The sequence below is a fragment of the Nelumbo lutea genome, chromosome 7 (assembly GCF_056320005.1).
Source record: "Nelumbo lutea isolate HS-2025 chromosome 7, American lotus-T2T, whole genome shotgun sequence".
Classification (NCBI taxonomy): domain Eukaryota; kingdom Viridiplantae; phylum Streptophyta; class Magnoliopsida; order Proteales; family Nelumbonaceae; genus Nelumbo; species Nelumbo lutea.
In genome coordinates this window covers 24,032,104-24,043,503 of record NC_142690.1, presented here as the reverse complement: position 1 = coordinate 24,043,503, position 11,400 = coordinate 24,032,104, and positions in this window count along the sequence as shown.

The following is an 11,400-nucleotide window of genomic DNA, read 5'->3' as shown; positions in this document are numbered from 1 at the left end:
CACTAGAGTTGATAGTCATTTTAAAGCTATTTGAACTAATGAACGAAAAAACTGATTAAGGTTGCAACTTGGGCCGGGTTGGCCTGAACCCAACCCAAAAAAGTCAAGTTGGGTTGGGTTGGGTTGATGTTTGGTTTAGGGTTAGAGTTGAAATTCATGAACCCAACTTTATTTTGAGTTGGGTTAGGATTAACCCCTTGGGCAACCTGACCCAACCCAAACCCAACTCTATACTATATGTCATATAAAATATATGTTATATATAATATATCATACATTGATTTTTTTAGATGTAAGATAGTTGTATAGTCTTCACTACATATTATCGTGTCTTTCTTTTAAGATAATCACTTCACTTAATCCTAAATGAAAAGACTAAAACCTTAATAACATTTTTATGTTTTTTGAAAGTTTTATTTTTCATCTCCTCTCTAATGTTTGGCGCTTATAAAAGATTGATGAACCTACAATTTATCTATAATTTTTGAGGACTTTAGCATGGATTTTTATGCCGGTTTTATTAATTTTTGCCTTAATTTAGCTTAATGCTAAGAATAAGTTTCAGGGGTAATTAATCCAAGAAAGTGAAGGAAAAATGCAAGAAAAGAATGTTCAAAAAGACCAAATTCAGCCCAGCCCGGTTGTGGAAGCAAGAGAGAGCACTTTGACCCAAGAAGAGCAAGTGGATTTCTTGAGAAAACCCAAAAAAAGAAAGCCTTGCTAGAGTAGAATTCAACCCAGCAAGGAAGGCCCATTCTCAGCCCAAAAGAGTAGCTCAATGTATAGCTATCATGTGCTAAGAGAGAGCCTAAGTGCAACCCAAGTAGTAGCCCTTATGAGGCTTTCAAGAGAGCTCTAGAAAGCTCAAGAAAGGGGTGTAATACACCCCATTCTAGAGGCTTCAAGAAGGGGCAAGAGCCCCCTTGAAAAACTATATAAGGAGACCTCTAAGTGGGGGGAGTGGTGTTCAATTGCTTGAGATGAAGGCTCTCCCAATCTAGAGGTTCGGCCACCTTGAGAGAAGAGAAGAGAAGAAGGTTAGGCGCAAGGAAGAAGAAGAAGAAGGGCTGAAGAAAGTTCAAGACAAGTAAGCTAAAAGAGAAGGTGAGCTCGAAATTGGGGGTTTGTGATTCAAAGATCATTTGTAATAACTCAATTGTAGTTTCATTCTCCTTTAATTTGAATTCTGTTTCTTTGTTATATTTTCTTTCTTCTTTCTCCTTCTTCCATTATTCCTTGATGTATTTTAACTTGTAAAATTTCAGTTCAACAATCTAATTCTTTTAGATTCATTCAAATGGTCATGAATTGTACTTGGAGTTTCTTGAATAAGGGTGTTTTTGTAGATTAATTCGTCTAACTAACCTTCAAAACTCAGATCTAAGATTGCAAGATCTGAATTGCTTGAAAGAGAATTTAGATCTGCAATTTTCAGATTGGCCGAATGGATTTAAAGCTTGGAATTCCTAGAGTGCTTAAGAGAGACTCTAGGAATTCAGATCTATTATTCAAGAACTAAATTGGATGCAAGATTAGAGATAACTTGCACAATTCAGTTGGTGATCAATTCAGTTTTGAATTGATGCCTTATAAGTGTTTGAAGAAATGCATGCATGGGGATTAGATTCTTGTTAGAGATAGAAGAATTGTCACTCATGCATAGGATTAACATGTGCTTGAGAGAGGTTGTTCATGACCTTGGTGTTTCACCAAACCAAGGCTCAATTATAATTTATTCGAATGATCCAAATTGATAGATTGCTGAATTCTGAAATTGAAATTTACTGTTTACTCTTGTAACCTGATTTGAAGGCAATTTGACCAATGATTTAGATAGATTTTAATTTATGAATTTTATCTTTCATTAAAGTTTTGATTTATTTGTTAATCAGATAAGAAGTACTCAATTTAGTATTGATACTTGTTTCCTAAATCCTTGTGGGAATGATAATTCACTCACTACTTTATTACTTGAACGGTTAGTGCACTTGCTAGAGTCACAATAAGCCACACATCAAAGATCTATCATAAATCATAACTCATAGTAAACTATAGTCATTTCAAACATTTATTTTTATGATTTTGTACTAAAAGAACCAATAAAAACATCAACAAACAAATGCTAATCAAACATAGGATTAATATATATAGTGAACAATGAGTTAAGGTTTGAAATTAAATAGTTTTATGATATTTTAAGGAATGAGAAAAAGATTGGGTTGGGCCCAACCCGAAGTCAACTTCGAGCTGGGTTGGTTTAGGGTTGATGGAATTTAGTTAGGGTTAGGGTTAGTGATGAAGGAAGATTTGGGTCGACTTCGCAAATCACGCCACGTGGCAAAAAACAAGTAGCTCAGCACTTAAAACAGCGTACCGAGGGTACAAACACCAAAGGGAAGAGACCGTGGCCGAATTGCTCAAGCTCGCAGACAAGTTCATGAGGACAGAGGAAGAAATCAACCAACGAACCGAAGGCGGGAACGAGAAAAGAAAGAGGGAAGGCGAGCCCTCCAACCCAGTCGACAAAAAAAACCCGGCCCGGGAGTCGAAGCCAAACCAGTCGTTCCGAGCTCCCCTAGCAGTTCGGACGGACTACACGCCATTAAACACAAGGCGGACCGAGATCTTAATGACGATCAAGGATGCCCCATACGTGAAGTGGCCACCTCGCCTAAAGGGAAATCCGAACGAGAGAAATAAGAATTTGTATCGTAGTTTCCATAGAGACCATGGTCATAGTACCGAGCAGTGTAATAATCTCCGGGATGAGATAGAGGGGCTCATCCGTCACGGATACTTGAGAAACTTTGTACAGCACAACAATAATAACAATAAGGCAGGTTGGCAAGGAGAGCATGAAAAGGATGCCCCCGAGTCTAGCAGTAGACCTGCCGAACCGTTGCAGCGACAGCCTCCAGAAGAGAGGCCAGTTCGGGTAACCATCCATGTAATTGTGGGAGGTTCGGTCGTAGCAGGGTGTACCTCGGCAATGGCCCGGACTTCAGTTCGCGAAGCAGCCCTCGAGGAACGGAACCCCCCAAAGAGACCAAAGACCGAAGAACCAATATTCTTCACGGAGGACAACGCGCGAGGGGTCCGCTACCCCCATGATGACGAGCTTGTCATTAAACTAAGGATCAACGACTTCGAGGTCAGACGCGTACTCGTAGATTCGGGCAGCTCAGCGGACATCCTCTCTAAATCAGTGTTTGACCAGCTACAGTTACAGAGGAGCAAGCTGAAGCCCGCGAACACTCCCTGGTGGGTTTCAGCGGAGAGGAAGTCAGGCCCCTCGGAAAAATAACAGTACCTGTGGAAGTCGGCACATGGCCTTGTGCGGTCAGGCTCAACCATGATTTCCTGGTGGTCACGACCCCTTCCCCATACAATGCCATAATAGGGCGGCCGATCACGCATATCCTACAGGCGGTGGTCTCCACCTACTATTTGGCCATGAAGTTCCCTACGGACTTCGGTGTGGGGGTAGCGCGGGGCGACCAGCTCGAGTCCCGTAAGTGTTATGTTGCCGCCCTGAAGGGAAAAATCAAGGCGGCCGATGACCTCGAACTAGAGCGGCCTGCGGAGCAAGGTGAGGAACGAGCTTCGCCCATAGAGGAAACAGTCGCAATCCCGACTTCGACTATGGACCCAGCTCGCACACTTCAGATTGGAGCTTCCGTCGAGGAACCCCTACGAACCGAATTGGTGAGTTTTTTACTTCAAAATTTAGATATTTTTGCCCGGTCCGCCACTGACATGCTCGGCATTAGCCCTGGCCTGATAACTCACAAACTTAATACTGACCCTGTAGTCAGACCCGTTAGATAGAAGAAACGCAACTTAGCCCCAGAACGCTAGAGGGCGGTCGGCGATGAGGTCGAGAAGCTCATTGCAACAAACTTCATAAGGGAAGTCCATTACCCGAGCTGGGTGGCCAACCTGGTGCTGGTAAAAAAGGCAAACTGCAAGTGGCGCATGTGCGTCGACTACACCGACCTGAACTGAGCTTGCCCGAAAGATTGCTTCCCCCTCCCTAGAATTGACTGCCTAGTGGACGCGACCTCGGGACATGAATTGCTAAGCTTCCTGGACGCCTACTCGGGCTATAACCAAATCCAGATGGACCCATCTGATGAGGAAAAAACCAACTTCATAACTGAGTTTGGCCTATATTGCTACAAGGTCATGCCCTTTGGACTAAAAAATGCCAGGGCGACTTTCCAAAGACTTGTAAATAGGCTGTTTCGGCCCCTGGCAACGGTTATAGCCCGAAACATACAAAACTTCTTTTGGAAGAACATAGTATGTCGCTTCGGGATACCTCGGGTACTGATTTCCGACTACGGCAAACAGTTCGAGGATATCAAGTTCCATGAATGGTGCCAAAGTATGGGAATTAGTCAGAACTTCACGTCGGTCGCACACCCGCAGGCAAATGGCCAAACAGAAGTAATGAACAGAGCCATCCTCCACGGACTGAAAGCACAACTAGACCGAGCTAAAGGGTTGTGGGTGGACGAGCTACCAAGTGTTCTATGGGCTCACCGAACCACGGAAAAAACCGCCACAGGGGAGACCCCCTTTAACCTCACATACGGCACCAAAGCGGTAATCCCGACAGAAATCGAAGTACCTACGCTGCGTCTAGAAGCATACGACGAGCAGACGAACGAAGATGAGTTACGCACCAACCTCGACCTACTGGACGAGGTGAGAGACCTCGCACGCATCCGAACTGCGGCCTACCAGCAAAAGGTAGCTCGGTACTACAACGCCAGAATAAGAAGAGGAACTTTCGCGTCGGCGACCTGGTTCTCTGTAAGGTCATGGTACCCGAACCTGGCGTAGGAAAACTCGGACCAAATTGGGAAGGACCCTACAGAGTAAAGAAAGCACTCGGGGGGGCATACGAGCTCGAAACCCTAGAGGAAAAACAAGTACCCCGAGCATGGAACATTGTCAACCTAAGGCGGTACTACCTATAGACCGCCTAGTAAAGTGGATAAAATCACCACCAAAGCCTACGGGCTAGGACGCTGAACTAACGAAGAAACCTCGACACAGGCAAGCAAAGAAGAGCCAAAGGCGAAACGGAGACAACGAACTAATATGGACCGGCATCTCAGAGCACCAAAACAGGCCGCGCGAGTGCGATAACCTAGGCAGAAAACAGACTAGACGTATAGTCAGTTCGGCAAATACGTTCAATTCGGCAAATTCGCTCAGTTCGGGAGAAATAACAACTAGTACTTAAACAAAAGTCATTCCATTTCAAAAGTAAGGTAGTACATAAAAAAAATATATTTTACAAGCCCGGAGCTATTTCTTCATCATCAGAAGGCACTTCAACAAAACCCGAAGGCCCCGCCTCACCCTCGGAGTGTGGCTCGGCGTCAGCAGCATTAGCCATCTCCTGAGTTATGCGCGAAGTGGATATGGCGCTAACATCGAGCTCGGGGTACGTATTCCGAATCATCCACTGGCTTAGTTTAAAACCCCTCCTATATGAATCCACCATCAGATCATCAAAGCCCAGCGAAGCAATGTACTCATCGACGGCCTTCTTCTTGGCATCTTCGATACCTTGGGAAAAGATCTGCGTCCCCTCCCTAATGTCCTCCTGAAGATACTCGACCTGATGCTGCAGATCCAGCCTCAAGTCCGCCATGTGCTTCACCAACACTCCCATGGCCTCGGCATTTCTCTGAGACCTCACCTGCCTGATCCGTGAAAAATGAGCACTCTCTTCGACAGCACGAGCAGCCTCCTCAGTAGCGCGATGAGCCTCTTCAACAGCTCGCGCCTGCCTCGAGCTCCTCTCCACCTGAGCCGACAAGGCGTGAATAGAAGAATTCACCTACCAAAAGAGACCGAATGATCAAAAGAACCAACAAAACAAAAGCCAAAGAGCTCTAAAAAAGGAAAACACTTACCACCATGGCATGGGTAACGGCACGACAGGCCACTTGATGCAGAGGGAGATCAGTCCACGCCGCGACCTCCTCGGGGAAGATAGCCTCTTTACTCTTTCGAAGAGCATGGGTCGGCGTCAATACACTCCTAAAATCCCCTGGGGCCCCCGAGCCCGAGGGCCCAGCTCGCGTAGGAGCAAACCCGGAGTAAGCAGGAGCCCCGGAGTATGTAGGAGCCCCTGTGTATGTAGTCTCAGCGTAAGGGCCCCCTGCCGTCTCCTACATCGGAGGGACCACCTCGGGCTCCCTGGGCGGATCTTCTGGCTGATAGCCTGGCACTTCGGGCTCCGCATCCTGAGGCATCTCGGCGCGAGTTCGCTTGGCAACCCGCTTTCTCCTCTTCATACCTTGAAACAAGTGCCCACCCCGGGTCCCTCACGAATCCATCACACCTGCGAAAAGAAGTTCGACATCAGTAAAAAGCATGAAAGAAAGCAAGATAAGAGTCTCTAAGTGAAGAACCTACCCGAGCTCAGGCCGGCCGCAATGAGCTTGGCCTCCGTCAGATACTGTTGACACTTCAGCCCAAGCTGCGCCCATTGTCGGAGGCCCTTCGCCGTCTCCTTGTCAAGCGTGACCCCGAAGTCAGGAGCGGCCGTCCCCCACCCGGTCTGAAAAGGCCACCCCAGCACACTTCGCACCCCGAAATAGTCTCGCTTCCATGTTGGGACCTTGTTGGGGAGCTCGTGTAAAAGCTTATAGCCCGGGCGAGGAGACAGGTAGTAAGCCCGCCTGCGCCCGGGGAGGGGACTCGCTTGCTTCTTAAGCATCAAGATTGAAGAAAAAATCTCCAAGTCCAACGGAATGCTCTCGTCACAGAATAAGGAGATTGTCCCCACCAAGTTTCGAATGGAATTCAGGTGAAGCTGGCCGACCGTCACGCCGAAGTGGTTCAAGACTTCGACAAAGAGGGGATGGAAAGGCAATCGCAGCCCCGCGGCGAGCTGCTCCCGGAATATCACGATCTCATCATGACCGTGTTCCCAAGGAAAGCTACCCGAAGGTATGAAATAAGCATGCTCCCCGGGCAAGTTATAGTAAGTAATGAGGGATTGGAGCCCCTCGGGCGTCATGGTAGAAGGGTCGAACTTGTCTAACATCCGACCCCGACGAGAGGTGGACGTCAAACTACCTGAAGCGCCATGGCCTACGAGCTCGAACTCTTCCTCGAGCTCTACCTCTGGCTCGCTAGGGCTATCGGAGGATGCAACTTGGTTCGTAGAACCTGCATCAGACCCGCTGAAAGGACTATCTGAGCCATCCGAGCTAGACATCGGGAGTGATGAGATCCAGGAAAGTACTCACCCAGACAGAAGCTGTAGACCACAGGAGCTTGGACGAGCGAAAGACCTTGAGCGCGAACTGAAAAAACCTGGACGCGAACTAGATGCGAGCTGAAACTCAGATGCGAGCTCGAGAGAAATGACAACAACTGGGGTCCCCCCCGCTATTTATGCTCACAGTGACCGAAAGGCAACGGCTTAGATCAAAGCCAGTCCGACGGCCTACAACCGCACTGATCGCATGTCTCCCAAAACCGAGACGTGATTGGCGCACGTCTTTCTGAAACTGACAGCGCTGGCGCACATCTTTTCGAAACTGACGGAATGCCAACGCATGTCTCCTCAGGAAAAATGGCAGCGGCACGTCTTTTTCAAATTTGAAAAGACGCCCGCTATCGATCCCCCCCAAGTGGCGCGCTTTTTTGAAATTTCAAAATAACGCGCTTGTCGCCACATCTATCAGCGTTTAGACAGGCTGGCGCGCTTCCCGCCTAAATGGACGATTGAAGAAGCTCAAGAAACCCTGACAACGCACCTCGCGCCAGCAGAACCAAGATTAAAAGTGCAGTGCAAATCTACCTGACACCTTGCGAACTCCCCGCGCCAGGGCAAGACCCTTAGCACGAGGAGTGGGGGCAATTGATGAAGGAAGATTTGGCTTGACCTCACAAATCATGCCACGTGGCAAAAAACAAGTAGCTCGGCACTTAAAACAGCGTACCGAGGGTACAAACACCAAAGGGTAGAGACCAGCGGTCCAAACTCCCTACAAGGTGCCCGAACCCCCTACTTAGAGCTCGAACTCCCTACGAGGAGCCCAAACTCCCTGCAAGGTGCCCGAACTCCCTACGAGGAGCCCGAACTCTCCCTTTGGCCCCGTCACACAAAGCATAGACCCGAACTGACCCGTCTTATGATAGTTCAGAACCTCCCCCCTTACTCGAACTCAAGACCGCCTCATGCACCGCTCCAGGCACTTCGCTTCCAGAGCGTTGAACTGGATGAACCACACCGTACCTGACACCGAAGGAGTCCGTATCCAGGGGTGGCGCACCCGACTGACTTGGGATCTGACGCTTGACGGCCGCACTACAAATGGCCACCTGCCACCGTCACCTGTCACCGCTACCTCCAGTTACAGAGACGGCTCTGACAAAAAGAGCAGTGACGGTTCTGCCCCAGCAGAGGCGAGGACGCCCGAACTGGCAGAAGCACGGAAATACTCATTCCCGACCTGACAGGAGTCTAGGAGTGAGTGCGTGAGGTGGTTATAAAAGGCTTTCCACTCCCCCAAAGTGGAGGTATTTAAACTTTGCGCCATCTGGTTTTATTTTGCCTTTGAAGGATTCTAACTTAAGCTTCGGAGCCGTTACACCGGGTTCCCCCGGAGCTTCCTCATCTCCTCCGTTTCAGGTTCCCTGCTATTCAGTTCAGAAGCAAGGTCGTTGACAGTTAAGACCGGCCGGATCGCGCATCATCAATTAGGGTTGGGTAGATCGTGTTGAAGGTTGGGTTAGGGTTCGATGTTTAGAACTTAGGGTTAGGCTAGGGTTGACCTCAATCCGACTTAACCCGGCCCGACTTGCAGCCCTAAAATTGATACCTAATTCAATAAAAATCCATTGTTAAACCAAAACACTAATTGATTAAAATTAATTGAATCACACAAAAAAAAAAAACAAGAGAAAACATAAAACACAAAATCTGCTTATAAAACATATAATTCTAAACCCGATTTCATTACATATGTTGTGAAGTCGAAACCATAATTAAAATTAATAGAATAATAATAACAATTTTTTTCATAAAATAAGTAATGTAGTTAAAACCTATGGCATTTATTGTTAAAAGCTAAATGATTATTAGAGGAGAATAACATAGATTAGAAACAACCTCTTAGATGGGGAAAAACACAACATTGCCGAGAAGGACTATAGCATGTTTTCTCGTTCAATATTTATTACCGCAAAAATTCTAATTATCAACAAAACCCAAGAAGTGAAACACATGGAGTTTCATTTTCGATAAATGTTGATGTTGAAATAATCTTATACCATTTGCTTTTTCTATGGCTTTTATAGAGGATAATATTGTAAAAGCAAAATTAGGCTCATTTGTCAATATATACCAAACAAAAGCTTGTTACTTGACATGGATAATATTGTAAAAGCAAAATTAGGCTCATTTGTCAATATATACCAAACAAAAGCTTGTTACTTGACATGGGTAATATTGGAAAAGGAAATCAAGGTCTTCGACCATTGTACTTGCTCCATTCTCATTTTTATAAATGGTCAATATCAACATATAATTTCTTATTTTTTAGGACTACATAGGTGATATACATGGCATACATATTAGTGCATAGGTGCCTTAGCAAGCATAAATTCAATATAAGGGAAGGAAGACCAAGTGTACAACAAATGTGATTGCAGCATGTTCATTTGATATGGAGTTCACATTTGTATATGTACGATAGGAAGGGTTTGCATGTGATTCAAGAGTCTTTGTAAAAACTATCTCTCGTCTAAATTCAAAAATTCCACATCCTCCAACTAGTAAAACTACTATATAAAGTTAATAGAAAAAAATATTTTATTTATTTAAATGATATAGTTGATAACAATTTAAATATTATAGGAAAATACTATCTCGTACATTCTAGATAGGGGTGAGTATGGATTGGTTTGATTCAGTTCCATGGCAGAACTTAGAACCTACTCTGTAAGAGTCAGTTTTAGGTTTTGGAATAAGAACTTATCATGTGAAGGTCGGTTTTGGCCTTGGCGGTTCTGGGGTCAGTTCCAAGGCCTACCTGTGAAACCTGTTATTTCTTTACTCTCCCCCTTTAGCCAAAAAAAAAAAAGGAGAGAGACTTGCCCTTTAAAACAGACCTTAGAATTGCCAATGTCAGATCTAACCTTGGAATTCACGTTAGACTGATGAAACAATTGAAGTTGAAGTAATGGAATAATCATAATGATTTGAGGTTGATATGGATGATGGTGATAATCTCTTGTTAGGTCATGAACCCTGCTATTTATAGGTGAGTGGAGAGCTCATTTCATGCATGGACAAAAATTATAGAATATTCCCTAGGTGGTTAAGGGCATACTTTTTTGTGAGAGAAATGACCATGAATTCTAAACTAGGTTCAAAATATCGATACGCTCGATACGCCTCGGGCGTTTCGATACTTGTTTTTTATATATATATGTTTTCAAAACTGGTTCAGGGGAGCTGGTCTAGGACCCCTCCATCCCCTGAACCGGTCAGACCTCTGATACACCCACTGTAGGAGGGTATCGGAAGGGTCCCTGAATGATACGTATCGGTCAATATGGGCCGATATGTAATGATGCTTTGAACCTTGATTCCATGATATTCTTTACGTAGCCGAGGACTTGAGTCCCTAGGTTGCTCCGTTGAAGATGGTGTAGGGAACACACATGCTTTGATTCCGATGTCCACAGGTTCCTACTATGTATTATTTGGACTGAATGGTGCTAGGGTTGGTATGCTCAATTACTTAGATTGATGAAATGGTTGAGGTTTAAGGAATGGAATAATCATAAGGTCTTGGGTCTGATATAGATGTTGGTGATGTTCCCTTCTCGTGTCATGAACCTTGATATTTATAGACTAAGGGAAGACTCAGTTTGTGCATGGGCAAGAATTCTTGAATATTCGCTAGGCAATTAAAGGCTCACTTCGTGCATGAGCAAGGATCAAGAATCTAGAACATTCTTTAGGTGGTTAAAGGCTTGCGGCCCTAGGTTGCTCTAAGGAGGACATGTGTCAAGTTGCAATATAAGTAACATATATGCTTTGATCCCCATACTTGTAGGTTCCTACTACGTATTATCTGAGGGGAGACGATATCTTTCGTGCAAATAATTTGTACACTTATTTGCTCTCTAAACCACAATTTACTTTATTTACTTTGTCTTATGCCCTATGAAAGGTATTGCGATTTATGTTTAAATGTGAATGGTATCCACGATTTGCCTTTCTAGGGAGAATTCACAGTGCTCCTTAGATAAGTGTTGCTAATTAGTAGGAGTGTAAGCGGTATTCAAAAATCCGAAATTGAATTCGATTTTCGGTATAATCGAATCGAATTTGGATCATTCGAATATTTAATT